Genomic DNA, 22014 nt, shown 5'->3' on the forward strand with positions numbered 1-22014 from the left:
TGATGCCTTTGAACTGTGGTGTTGGAGAAGACTCCTGAAAGTCCCCTGGACAGCAAGGAGATCAAACCAGTCAGTCTTAAGGGAAATCAACACTGAATACTCCTTGGAAGGACTGATGCTGAAGCTGAAGCTCCAGTATTGTGGTCACCTGATGCGAAGAACTGACTCATTGGAAAAGTCTCTCGTGCTGGGAAAGATTGAGGGCAGGAGGAGAAGGGGACGACAGAGGATGAGATGGCTAGATGGTGTCACCGATGCAATGAACATGAACTTGGGGACAAACTTTAGAAGATGGTGAGGGACAGGGAGACCTGGCATGCTGCAGTCCACGGGGTCACGAAGAATATGACATGACTGGGTGACTGAACAGCAACAACAAATGCAGGAGATGCAAGAGATAGGGGGTTTGATCTGGGTGGGGAAGATCCCCTGGAGGAGGGCATGGCAACCCACTCCACTACTCTTGCCTGGAAAATCCCATGGACAGAGGAGCCTGGAAGGCTACAGTCCATGGGGTCACAAAGAGTTAGACATGACTGAGCGTGCACATACATAAACGCTGAGGCCAACAGTTAAATATTAGTTACTATTACCTTCTTGCTATGTGCTTGGCACTTTTCACGTACGTAATCCCACTTAATCCTCACATCAATTATCTCTGAAGTAGTTAGTCTTATGACAGCAAATTACGGCTAAGAAAAGGTATGTAATTGGCCTGATGTCACACAGCAAATAAATGCTGGACTCAGAATGGGAAATCAAGTCAGGCTGACAACAAAAGTCCATCATGATTTTAATCACTAGGCACCCTGCTCTTTTATTAAACACAAGAGGTCATTTGCAACAACCAAAAATCGTTTGTGACCTCGAATCCAGCAAATACCTCACGTTTGTTTTAGAATGAGACTCAGTTATACCTTGAAACGATGACTGCATGCTTATCAAAATACTTACATCCCAAGTGCCCATTTGCATAGAAAATATTTTAAATTGTTCCATTTAAAAAACTGGCATCCTAAGGGAGCTATGTAGCTACATTCAAAATGTATTATTCAGATTTAGAACATAAAGCATTTCGTGAGTGAAGCTTTTTAAAGAGCTTAAAGAAATACATTCTGAAAGGAGGATAAGACGACTGCAGTTCTTAGCAAGGACAGAGGGGATGACGCATCCTAAGAAAACAAACCAAAGATGAAAGAATATATTGAACAAGGACAAGGGATCATTTCCAGAAGTCTTACAGAGTCTTACAGGATTCTAAATTACAGAGTCCCTGTTGTTGCTTAGTCACTAAGTCATGCCCGACTCCTCTTGATCCCATGAAATGTAGCCTACCAGGCTCCTCTGTCCATGGGATTTCCCAGGCAAGAATACTGGAGTGGGTTGCCATGCCCTCTTCCAGGGAATCTTCCTGACCCACGGACTGAACCTGTGTCTCCTGCGTCTCCTGCACTGCAGGTGGATTATCACTGAGCCACCGGGGAAGCCCTGAGTTGCCACTAAAACGGTGTGGTTTGGCTTCAGGAATGTAAAACAACTTCACTACACATGGTTTTCCTCAACCTTCTGCATCATTTATCATCTTCCAAGAAAACTGAACCTTTTTGTTTTTGCAAAACTTTTTCTCCAGAGAAAAGCCAAGGCTGCCATTTCTAAATGTACTTCTATAGGCACTCGGAGAACCTTGCTCCCATCAGAACCAATGTGAGCGCTACTAATGTTTGTTTAAAATGCACATGCAACCTGGAAATGATCTACACAATCTAAAGGACAAAAATAATTTTTTGGGGGGGGGGGGTGGTTCCCTTGTAGCTCGGTTGGTAAAGAATCTGCCTGCAATGCAGGAGACCCGGGTTTAATCCCTGGGTCAGGAAGATCCCCTGGAGAAAGAAATAGCTAAACCACCAAATAAAGAAACATGCTATAATCAATAAATAAGTCAGTTTGCTTTCTCAGCAATGAATGGCTGTCCAATGGCAGCTCTGTCCTCTGCTAAAAGGAGATCTGTCTCCCGTAACTCCCACCTCCAAATTCTGCAACTATGAAATAAATAATAGTTGCCTTACTCTTCAGCACTCAGTACATATCATAAGGGCTTCCCTTGTGGCTTAGAGGGTAAAGAACCTGCCTGCAATGCAGGAGACCTGGGCTCAATTCCTGGGTTGGGAAGATCCCCTGGAAAAGGAAATAGCAACCCACTCCAATACTCTTGCCTAGGAAATGCCATGGACAGAGTAGCCTGGCGGGCTATAGTCCATGGGGTCACAAAGAGTCAGACATGACTTAGCAACTGAACACACACATTATCATAAAACTTAAGAATAATTTCTATGCTTCCATTTCTCCTCATATATTTTAAATGCTCGATAGCTTTATTTCTTCATATTTTTATTTTAAAAAACATTTTTAACATGGAAAATTCCAAACACTCAAAAGTTGACAGATTAGTATACCGAATACTCTTATCAACCCATTTTCATCCTTTTTTACAGAAACCCAAACTGGAAATCATAGATAATGTTTTATGGGTATGATTTTTGTAAAAAAACTGTGCATACTCTTATGCAAATAAGAGTCCTTAGCCCTACATCAAAATGGTATTTTCAGCTGAAATAAAATATTTCCAATTAAAAAGAAAAAAATGACTCCCTGCTTCAGCTAAGTTTATCAACAGAAGGACTGAGTTACTACTCCTGCTCATGGACAGAGGGTTCCTGGATTGTCAGCTTTGCAAACACAAGGTCATTGCCCCATAACATCCTATACCAACAATGAACGTACTTAAATGATTAAATGTGTTTAAAAATGGGCTGGTGTTGTCTTGCAGCCTAAACTTCCATCTGGAATAATGAACCTTATTACATTTAAGGCTCTCTCAGCTGCTTTTGTATGCCGCTCTGAAAGCTGAATGCATCCCAGAGCCATATGATTTCCTAGAAAAGCTTTAACTCCTCACTGTCAGAATTGGAACTCAATGTAATACTGACCTGTAATACTAAATAGCAACACAAAGACCAATGCTTATTTCTTTATGACTAGGATAATGTTAAAAAATAACTTCATGTCAATAAGAAGTGCTTTCAAAAGGAAACCAACTTTTAAAAAATGAGTGTTTAAAAAAAAAACCATGATAGAGAAAAAGCTTTATAAACATCATGTATCTCTCCATCTGAGCCTGCACTAGACTTGCAGTTCTATAAAGGTCCTGTCATCTGTTTTCTGAAGTTGAAACAATGGTTGGCCCATGTTTTACAAATAAAGAGCTTTTTTTCTTCTCTTTCTGGAGTTCCCAAGAGGTTGATTTACCAATTCAATTATGCAATATGAAATTTTTTTTAAGAAGGGGAAGAATACAATTGAAAGGGAGCTGGAGAACTATGAAAAATAAAAATTAAAGAAGGAGGTGGAAGGATCACATAGGTATGAGCTCAGAAGAATCGAAGCCTCTTAGTGACCCTTCAGCGAATGCCTGAGACCAGATCTAAGACCTCAGGTCTTAGTACGATGGAGTACTAAGGAGTACCAGACCTTAGACCTTAGGTCTGGTACGATGGAGTGAGTCATGAATGTTCTATAATTATCTAAGGGTTTTTTGTTTGTTTTGCTGTTTTTTGCAAGCAAGAAGCTTTGCACATATGTGCATCACAAATGCATGAGAAAAGTGCCGTACGAATGTCTAAACTAAAACAAAATTAGCTGGTTGATCAATCAACAGCAAATTGGATTGTGCTCATCTACTCTCAGTGTCAAAGTTTATTTAACTGTTGGCTGCTGATCTGTTAACATCAAAATTACACTGATTGAGCCCAAATCAAAGATTCCTCTGCTGTTTACACATTAGGCATGAAGGCTAACTACTTACTAATCCTTGAGGGTTTTAGACACTTTTGATGTACTACATACCCCTGAGGACCATGCATATTTTCTAATGGGTTGAGGACAGATCCATCAACACATGTGCAATCTAATAACAGACGAGCAGTAATCGGCTGCCAGGCACGATGAAGGGACGAACGTCACCAGAGGGCTCATCAGGTCTGTTAGCACAGAGGAGTCGCCCATTCTCTCTCCAGCCAACATCTACAACAAAAAATTCACAATCTATTGATTTATAGGACATCCCTGTGCTCCTTCTGGTGGAGCTTTCTAATGCACAATACATGGACTTGATACTAAGAGTTTTATCTACTGGTTGCTAATAACTTATGTGCCGGTACTGTGCTAAGTGCTTTGCGTATATCACGTGATATCCACCTTGCTCATCATCATATACTCAGTAGGCTGATGCAGAACAGATCCCATTAGACAAATACTGGGGTGCTCAAGAAATTTTTTTTTTGAGAATTTATTTATTTGGCTGCACTGGATCTTAGTTGAGGCATGTGGGATCTAGGGATCAAACTTGGCCCTTTGCATTGGGAGTTCAGAGTCTTAACCATTGGACCACCAGGGAAGTCCCAAGAAATATTTTTTGAATAAATGAAAGAACTGAGGAGTAGGAGGAGAACCAGAAGAATGATTATTGTGAACCAATGCATATTACTCAAGGACTCCATCTGTACACTGACCCCAGAGTTCAGGATGGTCATCTAGAGTAATTAACTTGGTTTATGAAAAGATAAACTGAAGATGACTAATGCTTTTTCAAATACTCTTAACTCATCATCCTCATCTCTGGCCTAGGCAAAAGAAGCTAGACCAGAGCTTGCTTCTTTAAAAATGTCTGGTTAGCTGTAACAGATCAAAACCAAAACAATCCAACACCAAGCTCTGTATCTCCTGAATGTTTCCTCTCGGTGTTAGCCTAAATGAAACCTGGGCTTCCCTGGTGGCTCAGACGGTAAAGAATCTGCCTGCAATGCTGGAGACCCAGGTTTGTTCCCTGAGACAGGAAGATTCCCCTGGAAAAGGTAATGGCTACCCACTCCAGTATTCTTGCCTGGAGAATCCCATGGACAGAGGAGCCTGGCAGGCTACAGTCCATGGGGTAGCAAAGAATCAGACACGACTGAGCGACTAACACTTTCACATTATACTTTAAATGAAAACTAGTTTATTTGACACAAGTTTCATCAACATGCATTTACTGAACAATTACTTTATGCAAATAGAAAACAAAATTTTGAAGCATTAAAATAAATGGGGTTGAAAATGTACAAAGGCAATTTACGTTTAGAATAAAATCTAGGGTGCCAATTATTTAGGATAATGAAGAAGACATTCTTACATCCAGGCTTTTACGTTGCTGATTAGGAAATAAATTTAGTATCACCAAATTAGAAAACATGATGACCTCTCTTGGACATCACACCAACAACCAGCTGGTGTTATCTCATGGTTTCAAATTGGATTGTGCTATATTTTCATATTTCACAGCAATGTCTCTGAAGAGCTGGCTCTAGGGTGGTTACTTTGATCAAAAGCACCATTATGCAGAAACTGGCGTGGAGTATGAATAAGGGTGACAGTGTCCAATCTCATTCCCAGGTCTGAGAAGTTGTGCAGTGCTGAGCGTGCGCACCCATCTACTCAGTAGGTTACTGGAGTTATTTAAGAACCAAAAAAAAAAAGTTTTCAAACTGCCACTAAACTGTTAGGACATCATTTAAACACTTTTTTAGTCCTTTGCTGCTGCTGCTGCTGCTGCTAAGTCACTTTAGTCGTGTCTGACTCTGTGCGACCCCATAGATGGCAGCCCACCAGGCTCCCCTGTCCCTGGGATTCTCCAGACAAGAACACTGGAGTGGGTTGCCATTTCCTTCTCCAGTACATGAAAGTGAAAAGTGAAAGTGAAGTCACTCAGTCGTGTCCAACTCTTAGCGACCCTATGGACTGCAGCCTACCAAGCTCCTCGGTCCATAGGTTTCTCCAGGCAAGAGTACTGGACCTAACTAATTTGTAAACACAGCAATGAAGTGCTTTCTTGACCTTAGGAGTGCCAAGAAAACATTAGGCATGGATGGGACTGTGAATTCACGAAGTCAGGGAAACAGTGAATGTAGAGAAGCACCTTGATTTCAGAAACGATAAAAAAGTGCATCTTCAAATGAGGGACCACCTTATTTGAAATTATGATCACCCCTGACATATCTATCACATGTGGAGAATGTTCAGGCATACTGCATCTGCTCACCAGGTTACTGCAGAGGAGGAAGGTGAGGTGCAAAGAAACTAAAAAACAGGCCCCCAGGTCGCAGAGCTAGGAGATTACCAGAACCTGAACCCAGACCCAGGGCTACCAACCCCCAAAAATCAGCCCTTTTCACTCTACCACAGCTCACATGCTTCCAGCAACCACTGCAGCACATCAGGAGGTGCTCGGTAATTATAAGATCTGTTACCGTCCATAATGGATTGAGTGGTGACCCTCAAAACCAGCCACTGAGACCCTATTAAAGAAAAGTCTTTGTAGGAAATTCCTGAGCTGTCTTGGGGTTAGGATCCTTGTTTTCACTGCCAGAGGTTCAGGTTCAATCCCTGGTTGGGGGAGCTAAGACCCCGCAAGCAGCAAGGCGAGGTCAGCAGTGGGGAGGTCTTTGTAGATGTGATAAATTGAGGATCTCAAGATAAGATCATCCTGGATTAGCTGCTCAGTGCTCAGTGTTAGTCACTCAGTCATGTCCAATTCTTTGCAATCCCATGGACTACAGCCCACCAGTCTCCTCTGTCCATGGGATTTCCCAGGCAGGAATACTGGAGCGGATTGCCATTTCCCTCTCCAGGGGATCTTCCCGACCCAGGGAACGAACCCGGGTCTCCTGCACTGCAGGTGGATTCTTTACCATCGGAGTCTCCAGGGAAGCTCAGGATTGGCTGGGTGTGCCCTATATCCAATGATGAGTACCCTTACAAGAGACAGAAGAGAAGACACAGAACAGAGGAGAGGCAGTATGTAGACAGAGGCAGAGATTGGAGTGATGTAGCCACGACACAAGAACAGCCTGAAGCCACCAGACACTGCAAGAGGGGGACAAAGACTCCCTCCTGAGACTCTTGGAAGGAGTGAGGCCCTGACAACACCACCTTGGTTCCAGACTTCTGGCCTCCAGAACTATAAGAGAATATATTTCTGTGGTTGTGAGTCACCTAATTTATGGTACGTTGCTATAGCAACCCAAGAAAACCAATACACCATCCTTAGGCCCAAGGTACCAAATGACTGCTATAAATCACTTAAAAATCCAAATTACCTGGTTAACTCTGAAAACCTTTACACGTCCAAAATCTGAAAACCGTCTTCTACCCTATATATACCAAGGAGCTGACTCTACTTTATCACAATGGCTCTCGTTTTAAAACCAATTCATTCAAATAAAAACTATCTATAATGAGTAACCTATTAAAAGAGCATTTTAAATCAGAGCTGACTGATGTTACCATTCAGGGCTAGAAAAAAAAAGAATCTGAAGTGGGTTTCAAAACATCCTAAAATTAGGTAGAATGTAATCTCCAAAGTCACGAAGACTTATGGAGACCAAAGGTATCACACAGAAGCTATAGCAGTTCAAAGAGCAAACTCTGGTAATAAAATCTTACTGTATACAAAGTGATGGGAAATTAACTTGAATGAAAACACTATCATTCTTTTAAAAGAATAGAAAAAAAATGATATGATAAGAACCCTGCATGTCATAGAAAAATCACAATGTACATGCATTTCTATAAAGTTCCCAGATAAAGGAGTGTTTCTAAGATGTGCTTACAAACCAAATGTCTGCTTGTTACCACAACTTCAGATGGATTAATTATACCAGCACTTCTCAAACTATCTGTGGCAAAGGATACTTTTGCAAATATAATAAAAATGAATTCTTGGGGGAAAATGATATGAAAGACAAATTGCTTTTTTAAAAAAATATTTTTTGATGTGGACCATTTTTAAAGTCTTTATTTGAATTTGTTACAATATTGTTCCTATTTTATCTTTTGGTTTTTTGGCCCCAAGGCATGTGGATCTCAGCTCCCCAACCAAGGATCAAACCTGCACCCTCTTAACCCCTGGATCTCCAGAGAAGTCAAAAGCAAGCCCAATTTTTTTTTCTCTTTTTCCTATATTTTTATCATGATACGCAGACATAAAATTACATCTCAATAAATATCATCAGAACAAATAAATCATAGGAAAAAAAGACAAATATTAGGTATTGTTTGCTGAAAGTATGTTCACAGACAATTCACTTATAGAAATGCTACTACACTTGTAATTCTCTTTTTGTAATTGTGATGAGACAAAATTTATGGAAGAAATAGTATTCCCCATATTAAATGTCTATACACATACCCTGAACAAAACTAAGCATATCAATACACCTTTTAATGTGACAAATGAGCTTGCTTCTTGCTTGTTAATTTTCTAATCTAAACTGGATGGATGGCAGCACTACTTAACAGGAGATAATACATCTCTAAAACGCTTATTTCTGAGTTTTGTTTTAATAACAGTCATAGTAGAGACTTTTTCCAGTGGTCATGTATGGATGTGAGAGTTGAACAGTGAAGAAAGCTGAGCACCAAAGAATTGATGCTTTTGAACTGTGGTGTTGGAGAAGACCCTTGGACTGCAAGGAGATCCAACCAGCCCATCCTATAGGAGATCAGTCCTGGGTGTTCACTGGAAGGACGGATGCTGAAGCTGAAACTCCAGTACTTTGGCCACCTCATGCAAAGAGTTGACTCACTGGAAAAGACTCTGATGCTGGGAGGGATTGGGGGCAGGAGGAGAAGGGAACGACAGAGGATGAGATGGCTGGATGGCATCACTGACTCGATGGACATGAGTTTGGGTAAACTCCGGGAGTTGGTGATGGACAGGGAGGCCTGGCGTGCTGCGATTCATGGGGTTGCAAAGAGTCGGACACGACTGAGCGACTGAACTGACTGACTGATAGTAGAAAAACCAGGCTCACAAAAGGTATGTTAGAGGGAATGGAGATTTTTTTTTTTTAATTCAACAAGGTTGGGATTTTTTTTAAACTTTACTCAAAGCCAGAGATGCCGTACTTTCAAAATTCATCTTTAATGCTCCATTGATGAAATTAATGCCAACAATTTATCCAGTAAAGTTAGAGATAAGTTTAAATCATCTAGCAGAAAAATAAATGGTTTTCAGACTTTACAGCCCTTTGCATTACAGAAACTAGTCCTTCCAAAGAGGTGTCCACTGAGAACACACCATCTGCAGCTCAGACCACGCCCGAACTCACGAGACAGGCCTTGGATCCCACTGAAACATCAAACTGCCATCAGCATTTAGATGCTGCTCTCGCTTTTTAAAATATATTTTAGACCACTTTATTGAGGTATGACTGACATACAAAAGGCTGTCCATGTTTGATGTACACAATTTGATAACTTTGAAGATAAGTGTATACCCGTGGAGCCAAACAACATCCACAGTTAACTATATTGAATATATTCAAAATTTGCCAACAGGGTAGATCCTATGTTATGTGTTCTCATCTCACTCACACACACACACACACACACACACACAAATTATAATAAGTTAAAAGGGCAGGAGGATGCTGGAGGATGATGGATATTTAAAAATTTTATCACATAGCCTTTCAGGCATGTATCTCGATATTATGTGGCAGCCTGGATGGGAGGGGAGAATTCTGGATTAATAATTTTTTTAAAAAAGATAGGTTTTTATCTCAGCTGAACCATCACATACATTAAATACTTTCAATGTGCTTGGGATTTTCTTTGCATATTGCTAAGCTTTCTTTTGGGCTTCCCAGGGGGCGCTAGTGGTAAAGAACCTGCCTGCCAGTGCAGGAGACATAAGAGATATGTGTTCCATCCCTGGGTGGGGAAGATCCCCTAGAGGAGGGCACAGCAACCCACTTCAGTGTTCTTGGCGGGAGAATCCCATGGACAGAGGAGCCTGGTGGGCTACAGTCCATGGGGTTGCAAAGACTCGGACACGACTGAAGCAACTTAGCATGCACAGCAAGTTTTCTCTTAGGCAGGGCGTGACCCAGAGAAAGAAAAACGCATCAAATGGAATGGAAAAAAAAGTCCATCAAATGAAACGGAAATCACCACAGTCCCCATTAGCGGATGCTTTCCCTGGGCATCTGATACCCATGCAGTGTTTTGGAGTTCATTAAAATATATACAAGTGTAAATTCAAGATACTGTCATGATTTCTTCCCTCCTTACTCATGATGCCTAGTTCAGAAACTGTTAAAATTAATAAGATAATACCTTTGTATTAATATAAAGAAGTCATCATATTTACAGCATCAATCCTTTGGCCACAAAATTACATCTCTAGATGTTTTAGAGGATTGTCCACTCTTATAAAACCCTTATTTCAATCATTAGTTATAATGGAAATAAGTGATACAGCATTTACAGGACATACAAATGGTTATAACAGATAACTGCATGAAGTCTGAAATAAAGACAAAAAAGTCACATGTCACCAATCTTTTACAACACCTCCAGGAGTACAAGCAGGCTGGTAATTCTAAATAACAATTCCATGCACCTGCATTTCGCCTTTATATAAATTTATTTATGATTAAATGTACTCCAAAAGCTCTTGGTTTTTCACAATCTGGTTTTTCTTTTTCACTTTCAGTCTTCCGACACAGTTCTGTCTACAAAATATTCCTGTATAATCACAATATCAATGCTGTGGTCTGTATTTTTCATTTTTGAGCAACTTTCTTATACAAAAACAGCACAACTACCATAGGGGCTTAGAAGGTGAAATAACTTGTTACACTAAAATAAAACTGTGTATTCAATAAACTCATGATCCACTGTGAAAGAAAAAAAAAAAAACACACGTAAAACCCTTACAGGAGAAATGTAAAAAGATATACATCAATCATAGCAGACACAGAGAAGCCAGGCTGAAGTGATAAGTAGAATCAAGTGGACATTTTATACAAGGATGACTCCAGCAGGTCAGGTAAGAAAGTTTCGAAAAGACAGCACAGAAGGACTCCAGAAGGAAGAACAGGCTTCGCTAAAACCAGGAGGAAGGCTGAAGGAGTAACTTAAGTTTAAATTCTACTACAGGGACTTTCTTGGCTGTCCCAGGGTGTGGGTTCAAGCCCTGGTTGGGGAACTAAGATCCTGCATGCTGCTTGGTACAGCCTAAAAATAAAATAAATAAAAATAAAACAACAACAGTGTGAAAACTGTACAAATCTTAATTATGTTGAATTGGTTCATAGTGCTTTTCAGGTCTACTATATCCTCCTGCTTCCCTGTATATTCATTCTATTAATTTTTGAGAGTTTGACATTGAAACTACTACTAAAAATCTTAATTTTTCTACTTAAAAAATAATTGCAATATATAATGAAACTATAACCTTGTCTGTATTTTCCAAGTCTCCTCTAAATGTGTTATCGTATTTCATAATTTAAAAAATAAAAAGAGAAAAAAGAAAAATTAAACAATAATAAAACACCATTAAAATTTTTTAAAAGAATTTAAAAAATTCTATTATAGTAATCAGAAGTCAGATTGGGGTGATGAGACTTCAGGTTTAAGTTTATTTACAAGGGTAACTTCCCTGGTGGCTCAGACAGTAAAGCATCTGTCTACAATGTGAGAGATCTGGGTTCAATCCCTGGGTTGGGAAGATTCCCTGGAGAAGGAAATGGCAACCCACTCCAGTATTCTTGCCTTGAAAATCCCATGGACAGAGGAGCTTGGTGCAGGCTACTATCCATGGGGTCACAAAGAGTCGGGCACGACTGAGCAACTTCACTTTCACAACAAAATACTTCTTTTGTGATTTAAAAAAATATTCTTTTTTCTCCAAGAAATGTTTTGAAATGTAAACTCTACATCTAAAATACAGAGGCTCTGTTTCAACCAAAATTCAGGATGCTTCAGTGTACACAATGTACCATCTACATTATCAGGTTTTCTACCTCAAAAATTAAGAACCTAAAAATCAAGCACCTAGAAAAATTGCAGGGAACAATCACTCATACGTTCCCTCTCCTGGAAATGCAAACAGCATTATTATAAACCTCTGCAGCAGATGGTGACTGCAGCCATGAAATTAAAAGACGCCTACTCCTTGGAAGAAAAGCTATGACCAACCTAGACAGCTTATTAAAAAGCAGAGAGATTACTTTGCCAACAAAGGTCTGTCTAGTCAAAGCTATGGTTTTTCCAGTAGTCATGGATGGATGTGAGAGTTGGACCATAAAGAAAGCTGAGCACCGAAGAATTGATGCTTTTGAACTGTGGTGTTGGAGAAGACTCTTGAGAGTCCCTTGGACAGCAAGGAGATCCAACCAGTCCATCCTAAAGGAAATCAGTCCTGAATATTCATTGGAAGGACCAATGCTGAAGCTGAAACTCCAATACTTTGGCCACCTGATATGAAGAACTGACTCATTGGAAAAGACTCTGATGATGGGAAAGATTGAAGGCGGTAGGAGAAGGGGACAACAGAGGATGAGATGGCTGGATGGCATCACCAACTCAATGGACATGAGTTTGAATAAACTCCAGGAGTTGGTGATGGACAGGGAAGCCTGGAGTGCTGCAGTCCATGGGGTTGCAAAAAGTTGGACATGACTGAGCGACTGAACCGAACTGAACTGAACTGCAGAAGGAAGTGGGCAGAGGAAGCCTGCAGATCTTAAGTACAACCTGGGTCCCAGGCACAATGTCAATGACTGCAATATATTATCATCCTATGAATTCCCATATTAACCCTATAAATGAGGCATAAGTGCTCATGTTGCAGGTGAAGAAAGAGACTAAGAGAGTTTGAAAGGGTTTTTCCAGATCAGCCAGCTACCAAGTACACCAAGGATTCAGTCTGGGTTGACTTCTCGGGAGCTACCAAACTGCTCTGCCCTTTCCACGCCCCACCTGTGCCTGCTCATCTCGCCTTTCACGCCTCTTCCCTCAGTTAACCTTCTATTTTTCTGGAACAGGTGGACAGATTTATCCACTCTAGATCTACTCAGTCCTACAGTTCTCTAGGGAGTTGATCCTCAAATGCCACATTCCAGGTCTAAGGCAAAGGCAGCCCTGAACGTGAACTCATTAATACCTTTCTCCATCTTTTTGCTTCTGCTTCCACAGGGTGGAACCCACGAGAGAAGTCCGGGCCATTCGTGCGGCTGTTTTGTGTGCCACTGAGCCTGAGAGAGTGTCACCACGGTTCCGAGGGGGAGGGTTCCCGTTTGCTTAAGTGCTGCAGTGCACAGAGCAGACCCCCAGAACACGTGCTCCCCGCGTGTACCCCCCAGTGTTCGCGGTGGGGGAGGGGGCCATCCAAGCTGCTAAACGTTTATTTGTAATTATCTGCGCGTAGAACAGAACTCCATTCTATGTTAACACAAAACTGCTTCCCGAAGTTTTAATAAATGTTGACTTTTCCAGGATTACGACTGGACATGGAACAAACTTTGCTTTGTTTGAAATGTTGCCTTGAGTTAGTCCTCATTTCAGGAAACTGTCCACAACTGGCCAGGGGGATTATGGTTTGAGCCCCGCATACAGGACACCTGGTTCAGCTGCCTTTGCACCTGTGACTGTTCTGGAAGGAACAGGCATCTGACGACTCCATCAGGGCTTCAGGAGGGCCCTTTCCAAGCATATGAAAATTTTTGTGATTAACAAAATACTATTTTATTATAAATTACCTTCTAATTCCCACTTATTTTTACAATGAGGTAACAAATCGATTCTTTTGAAATTATGTGTATAGGTAAGTTTATATTTCTGGGTAGGAAGAGAAGCATCACCAAAGTATTTGCAGTTAAAGAAAAAAAGGAGGTCTATGAAGGCTAAGACAACTATTATGGAGGTTGACAACTACTTCTCTAAATTAAGGAACTGTTGAATAAAAGAATCTGGATAGTTGTTTTAATTAGCTCTGGCACCGCATGCTAAGTTGCTTCAGTCGTGTCCGACTCTTGAGACACTATGGACTGCAGCCCACCAGACTCTTCTGTCCATGGGATGTCCCAGGCAAGAATACTGGAGGGGGTTGCCAATTCCTCCTCCGGAGGATCTTCCCGATCCAGGGATTGAACCTGGGTCTCTTACCTCTCCTGCATTGCAGGCAGATTCTTTACTGACTGAGCCACCAGGGAAGCCCATAGATAGACTATATGAAAATAAAAGATGACTGTACACTTAGATCAGAATGTCAAATAAGCCTGATCCTGATTTAAGAGAATGGGGATAGGACAGGGCATTCAGGAAGGAGGGGCAGTGATTGTTCACTGAAGTGCCCTCTTTATATTTAAATACGATGAAATTTCTTGTGGCTTCCAGTAACTACATTATCTTTGTGTGAGTTAAGACATCCTACCTTCAGTTTACTTCACTTTTATTTTTTCTCCCTGTGTCCACTTACTTAATATTTAAAATCATATTATATTAAAAATCTCTCTAAGACATTTCAAATACTTTAGGGGGAGGGAGAATGAGATGGAATATAAACAAATAATATATGCTTTTCCAAACAGAAAACACTACCATTTTAATTACCATGTTTGAAATTGAAATTGTCAGGAATACCCAAGTTGGGCACAATATATTATGACATAAAACTCCCCTGTTTTTTAAAGATTTTTATGTAATCACTTTGATTTTAATACAATTAAACATACTTAAGAAAAGCCATCCTTAATTATGTCTTTTGCTAAATCTATGACATCAAATTTAAAATTAATCACTATTATCTAAAATGCAATAGGGAAAGGTGTGATATTTCTGGCCACGAATTCAAATACTTGTTGGATGCAAAATGGACATGTTGGATGGAAAATTCTGCTTCTGAAATCTTCTGGGAGCTTAAGGAGAAACCTTTATATTGATGCCCATTGAAAATATACATATTTGGAGAATATAAACATTAACCAAGTCATATTTATCATTGTCATTTGTAAAGTGAATTCTGCCTCTTGCCAACTTCCCATGTATGTTCTAAGGACATATGGAAAAATAAAGGCAAGCTCTTTAGAGTAAGTGCTTTGTAAATACTAGGTATTTTTGAAGTAGTCTTCTGCAAAACGCTACAAATATTGTTTAAACAAGGAGCTCTCAGGTGGGACATTTCTTTAGCTCTGCTGCTGCTGCTGCTAAGTCGCTTCAGTTGTGTCCGACTCTGTGTGACCCCAGAGATGACAGCCCACCAGGCTCCCCCGTCCCTGGGATTCTCCAGGCAACAACACTGGAGTGGGTTGCCATTTCCTTCTCCATTCTTTAGCTCTAAAGGTGCAGAAACACCCAGATCTTCCAAAGTTCTGACAGGCAGCTGGGGAACATTGTTGCTGTAGGAAGCTGAGCTCCCCCCTTTTCTTCAAGAGGACCAGGGACTGACTTCCCTGCGGTCCAGTGGTTGAGAATCCACCTTCCAGCGCAGGGTATACAGGCTCAATGTGGGGTCAGGGAACTGAGATCCCACTTGCCACGGGGCAGCTAAGTCCTGGTGCTACAACTGGAGAGAGAAGCCCACACCAGAGCCAAGACCCGACACAGCCAAACTGAAAGAAGGACCAGCTATACCCCTTCTCACGAGACTCGAAATGGGAACTAGACTATTCCAGATTGGCATGGTCCCTTGAGTAAAACAAGGCAAATCTTCGGGCTCAAGATCTTAATGGGGAAAAAAATCCATACGTAACGATATGTTATGCAGATTGATTTTCAGGTTAATACATGAGAGAAAAAACGTCTATCAAGCATGTCTATTGTCCCTCTACATAAGGGCTTCAAACACAACATGTCCAAAAGGGACCTCGTCAATGCCTCTCTCCCAAACTTGCTCCTCCTCGTCACTTCCATCTCAGCAAAGGATGCCTCTCTCTTCCCCAGAAACCTGGGGACCACCCTTGACTCCTGCATTCCTGCTCAGCTGCCGCATCCAGTAATAACCAAGGTCTGCTAGCTGGGTCTCCAAAGTACCTCTCAGGACTGGTCACCACTCTGCCTCTCTGCTGTCATCATGAGCTCCCAGTGGTCACCTTCTCAGGCCTGGGCCCCTGGAACAGCCCTTATTTGGGTCTCCATGCATCCCTTTCGGCCTTCCACAAAGCCAACTTTTACCACATCACTTTCTAGATTAAAAACCTTCCTTGGCTCCTTGTTGACTGCCTCGTGAATAGCCTGCAAATCTCTTAACCCGGTAAGTAAGGTAATTGTGTATCTCACGGGAGACCTGCAGCTTCTGCCTGCTATTCCAGTGTCTTTATTAATAGTGTCTCTTTCCTTGGTCCACACACTCCAGTTTGGAAGATAAATTATAGGGTCACCCTCCCTACTAAGCCCTCCTGATTTGTCTGAGTCTTCAGGCTCAGTTCTGGCTTCTCCTTACCATGGACACTACCTTCCAGGAAGAGTAACTTTCTTTCGCTTCCTTTCTCTCCCAATAGCCTGTAGGATGGAGAAGGCAATGGCACCCCACTCCAGTACTCTTGCCTGGAAAATCCCATGGACGGAGGAGCCTGGTAGGCTGCAGTTCATGAGGTCGCTAAGAGTCGGACACGACTGAGCGACTTCACTTTCACTTTTCACTTTCATGCATTGGAGAAGGAAATGGCAACCCATTCCAGTGTTCTTGCCTGGAGAATCCCAGGGATAGGGGAGCCTGGTGAGCTGCCGTCTATGGGGTCGCACAGAGTCGGACACGACTGAAGTGACTTAGCAGCAGCAGCAGCAGCAGCCTGTAGCATCTACAAGAAGAGGAGCCTGAGTTTTTTACCATCCTTAGACTCCTGGGACCTAAAATATTGCTTGTATATAGACGCTAGAGATCACTGAATAAACCAAGAGAAAAGTACCACGAATAGGTCACTCTATACGGAATACATTGTAGTAGATGATAAATGAAGATCTTTCAGGAAATTACAATGAAAAGTTACTCAGCAAGCCAGGGTTTGGTTTTAATACAGTCATTTCAACAACAAACTAACAAACTCTAGTTTCAAGCTTAAATATTTTAAAGGCCATTTTGATTCTAAAAGACACTTTCATTATCCCCCAGTAGAAATTTCTATTATGGCTCATGCTCTGTCTCTCTGATACAAGGACATCTACAGAAGTCATCTGTTTCTTGGATCATCACTCGAGAAAGAAAGAAAACATTGTAGTTTTGTATCAGTATTCAGACCAAGTTTTCAGAAATACTGATGGATGCCATTAAAAAATAGCTTCTTCCTCCCACAAGAAAAAGGAAAGAAATATACCTTCTATTATTCTATTAAGCTTTAAAAATGAATACTGAAAACCAATTCCCTTCTTATGTTATGCAGCTAGGATAATTAGTTGTACCAGATGCACAAAAATAATCGGTGACCATAATGCGAACAAGACAGCTTCAGGACCTCAGAAACGCATTTCAGTACAAGCTCGTCAATGCCTTGGCCCTCCACCATCCAGTGCTGCTAAACGGTCTTTTTTGGGGGTACGTGTGGGGATGAAATGAGATGTATCAATCCTTAGCAAAGAGCCTCTTTGTTCATTTGGTTTTAATGCTTCCAAAAGGCTCAGAAGAACCAGATGTGACTATGTCCAGAGACTCTATCACTTTCTCAGTCTCACTTAGTATACTCGAAATATACATAACGCAATCAACCGGTTATTGATAGAAATTCTATCTCAAAGACACACTCAGATAGAGAATGACCCAACATGCTGCTGCTGCTAAGTCGCTTCAGTCGTGTCCGACTCTGTGCGACCCCATAGACAGCAGCCTACCAGGCTCCCCCATCCCTGGGATTCTCCAGGCAAGAATATGGGAGTGGGTTGCCATTTCCTTCTCCAATGCATGAAAGTGAAAAGTGAAAGTGAAGTCGCTCAGTCGTGTCTGACTCCCAGCGACCCCATGGACTGCAGCCTACCAGGCTCCTCCGTCCATGGGATTTTCTAGACAAGAGTACTGGAGTGGGTTGCCATTGCCTTCTCCGTGACCCAACATATCTGCACGTAATTAGTATAAAGAGAGGGAACATACTTCTTCTAAACCCACCAGACCAAGGGCCATTCTTTTCCCTGAATTCCTAAAACACTTGTATCTAAATATGTACTGGGTTTTTTGAAGGAAGGCAAATGTCACCAAAGAATCAAAAAATAGCACAAAGCATTGAATTTAATTATAGCCAGTTACTTGATATACAGGGTACAGGTTTATAGTCTTTTGGTCTCACCCTATACGCTGCACAAAAAAGACTATAATCTTAGTGACGGCTGAGAGGCCAGACTGCAAAGCTGGCGACATGCAGAGTCTGTATCCAAGCTCAGGCACTCTTCTCCAAACCGGGCCCAAAGTCACTACTTGATGTCGACTCTACGTTCAGAAAAACAACAAGAAAGTCCGTGTGTGCAAAGAATTGATAACTGGCTAGAAAAAAAGATTAAGGTCAATGATAAATACTCCTTATCATGTCCTGTTCTGATCCTCACACCACGCTGCCATTTTTGCACTAAACACAACTCTTCCCCTTTCTGTTCCTAGGAGGCTGATATTTTACTCACTGCCCAGTTTCCATCTCCTAATTCTTTTACAGATCCGGTGAAAAACATCATTTGCTTTACTCTAACTGTAAGCTGGAAGATAACACATTAAAGGTTTTTTACTAAGAAAACTTACATCTGGATTTGAATCCTAGCTTGGCCGCTTATCAGATGTGCAATGTCCAACCCCAGATTCCTCAACAGCATACTGATATAATAATAGTACCAACTTCACCGGATGGGTTGTTGTATTAAATGGAAGAATGTAATTGGTATCTAGGAGGCTCCCAAATAAATGAAGGACATTATCATCACCAATTCTGAAATAGTCTTTGAGGAAAACAATGTGTTTATTATTTATTTGTTCTGGGATACAGTAAATACTACCATTTTGAATATTTTACTTATTTTTGACTTTTATTATTTATTTTTGTCTTAGATTTCATTGTTTTAATTTTACTTTTTAAATTTATCTTGAGCAATTCATTATTCTTAAATATGTCATGTGCATATATTATGCATTTTAAGGTATTATTTATGAATTTTAAAAACATCTGTTCCCATATAGATGGTAGAAAAAGGTATTTCTTTTTAAATATAAAGCAAAAGGCCCAAGATGTCTTTGCTGTTCAGTTGCTCAGTCGTGTCTGACTCTTTGCGACCCCACGGACTGCAGCATGCCAGGCTTCCCTGTCCTTCATTATCTCCCAAAGTTTGTTCAAACTCATGTACATCTCATCCTCTGTTGCCCCCTTCTCCTCCTGCCCTCAATCTTTCCCAGCATCAGGGTCTTTTCCAATGAGTCGGCTCTTCTCATTAGGTGGCTGAAGTATTGGAGTTTCAGCATCAGTCCTTCCAATGAATATTCAGAGTTGATTTCCTTTAGGATTGACTGGTTTGATCTCCTTGCAGTCTTTAAGGATTCAGAATACCTCATTCTCCCATAAAACAAAATTTTACTTTAATTTGAAATCTACCAATTTGGAATTTGGGGATTACAGAATAGGGCTGGGCTAAAGGTCATCTTTAGCTAGTATAAATAAGTAGCATTAATGAGGCTTCAAGGGACCATATCAATTTCTGAAGAAGGGAAAAATAACTTGCTTTCAAATAATAAAGGAGCAATGTCTTATGTGGCAACAATTGATATGCTAATTATAAATAATTTATCCATTCGTTAGATAGCCTAAGGACATGAAAGTAATGACTCCATTTCATTAAACATTCTATAAAATTTAAGTCTTTCACTTATTTTGACAAGTTTTCCTCCTAATTATCCCAAATTAGTGCAGTTCTAGTTCCAGTTATATTTATTACATTGTCTAGTGTGGGACATTATATACATGGCAAGTTCCTTCTGACAAAGACCTAATTAGATGATCAGTTTTTCTTGAGTAGAGCTAGAGAATAACACCAATGGTTCTTAGGAAAACATTCTTAGTGGCACCATATTCAGATTTCAATTATTCTTAAAACAACTTAAAAAGTGAGTTTTGAACAACTTAGCTTGAGAATAAGATTCAATTTTTTTGCCTGTTGTATTTCTGCCAACCCAAATTTAATTTGGATTCACCTTTGAAGTATTTAGAACACTATCATCAGACTATCAATGCTATCCAGAGGATTAAGCTGAATCCACAAATCACTTTCCCATCCACCCTCAAGGCCCCACCTCCAAATCAGACATCAGCTCCAGCCTCACTCACAGGTCACGATACAGGGAGAGAAAAGATCAGCCTTCTGATCACTCCTGATCCTTCTGCATGGCCAAGTGCCAATCTCAGAAAAGTCCACATGTCTGGTTTTTCCACTTCTGTACTCAGATTAAAGACTACCAGTCATGAAAATACACCCAATCAAATTAAATTAGCTTTAAAACTATATTCAATCACTCAGTCATGTCAGAATCTTTGCCACCCCATGGAAGGCAGCCTGCTAGGCTCCTCTGTCCATGGAACTTTTCAGGCAAGACTACTGGAACGTGTTACCACTTACTCCTCCAGGAGATCTTCCCAACTCACAGATCGAACCTGTGTCTCTTGCGTCTCCTACATTGGCAGAAGATTTTTTACCACTGTGCCACTTGGGAAGCTCCCATACTAGATCTTAGCCAAAAGGCCGAGAAGCCAGAACTTTGAAAACTAAATGCCATCTAAAAGTCAACAGCCTATATTCAACAGAAAACAAAACAAAACAAAAATCATGAACGATCACTGCGCCAGCAACATAGAATTCTTAAACTTGCCGTTGGCTGTCAGCATCATGGAAACCCAGTTTCTCACTCCTGTTTGCCCACGATGAGGAAAGAGCTGCCCGCACAGTCCTGACTTCCTAGCCTCTCCATGGGAATCAATAACATGCTTGTGGGATAGGGTTTGCACAGGTAAAAAAGTTATCAGCTGAACGTCTGTTTCAGCCAAATAAAGAAGTTGCTTATATCCTGTGGCTAAGACTCCATGCTCCCAATGCCAGGGGCCTGGAGTTCGATCCCTGGTCGAAGAACTAGATCCCATGTGCCGCAACTAACAGTTTGCATGCCACGACAAAGATCAAAGATCCCAAGTGCCAGGACTAAGACCCAGAACAGCCAAATAAATAAATACAAATTTTAAAAAAGAAGTTTATCATCGATAACGACAACAGAAACTAAATGCCATCACAAAGCCAGGGTCTTCAGCCCCAGCTGGGCTCTTTACATGGCTCCCCAATCCATACAGCACATCCTTTTTCTGGTACCAACACGGCGATCAGTATTAGAACTCTTCACCATCTCGCCTAGCACCTCTTCCACCTCTCATAGCCAATGGCCGACTTCCTGCTTCCAGGAAGAGCAAGACACCATCATCTCGAGGTTCCTCAATATTCTGACCCCATTACCCCTATGAGCACATCTGTATCCACTCTCCACCTACCAGCTTCTTCCTTTGGGTCCCTCAGCCCATCCTCCGTCCTGAGCTAGGATGATCCCTCTCAAATGCAAATCCCAGCGTCCCAGAAATCGTTCTGTGACTTATTACCTTCAGGTTGAAACTGCAGATCCTCTGTTTGAAATTTAAGACCCTTGCAGGTTGTGGTCTCGGCTCCCTTTGGTCGTCATCTCCCATTATCCCCAATTAGCCTCCAAAAGGAGAGGTCTGCCCAGGGGGACCCTCCCTTTTCCAGCCTCTCTCTTCCCCACAGCCTTCACCACGTGGCTGACTCCCATCGGACCTTTGAGGGCCAACTCAGGGCTCCCTGTGCCTCTTCTGAGGTCCTTTCCTGGCTCCGAGGTTTCCATTAGGCCCTCCTGCTTTGCTCTGGGACCCCTTACTCAGCTCCTCCACCTTGTGTTACAGCGTCCTGCAGCCGCCTCCACGAGTCTCCAGGGGATTGTGGGCTTCTCCAAGGCAAGAACTGATGGTCATTCTCTAAAGCCAAGTCCACGTACTCAAACCTTCACACAAGCTCTGGGTACTAGTTTGTTAAATGTGAGAGGAAGTGACTGAATAAATGAATGAATCAGCGGAGAGGCTCATAGTCCTGAGAGAGGAATGCAAAATTAGTGGTCCCCAAACC

General features: G+C 41.4%; 1 protein-coding gene across 5 annotated transcripts in view; it reads right to left on the reverse strand.

The window, feature by feature from the left end:
* Nucleotides 1-22014, reverse strand: part of STOX2 (storkhead box 2) — a 195778-nt gene that overhangs the window by 68449 nt on the left and 105315 nt on the right. The gene's annotated exons all lie outside the window — the stretch shown is intronic.

The sequence above is a fragment of the Bubalus kerabau genome, chromosome 2 (assembly GCF_029407905.1).
Source record: "Bubalus kerabau isolate K-KA32 ecotype Philippines breed swamp buffalo chromosome 2, PCC_UOA_SB_1v2, whole genome shotgun sequence".
In the NCBI taxonomy this organism is placed as follows: Eukaryota; Metazoa; Chordata; class Mammalia; order Artiodactyla; family Bovidae; genus Bubalus; species Bubalus kerabau.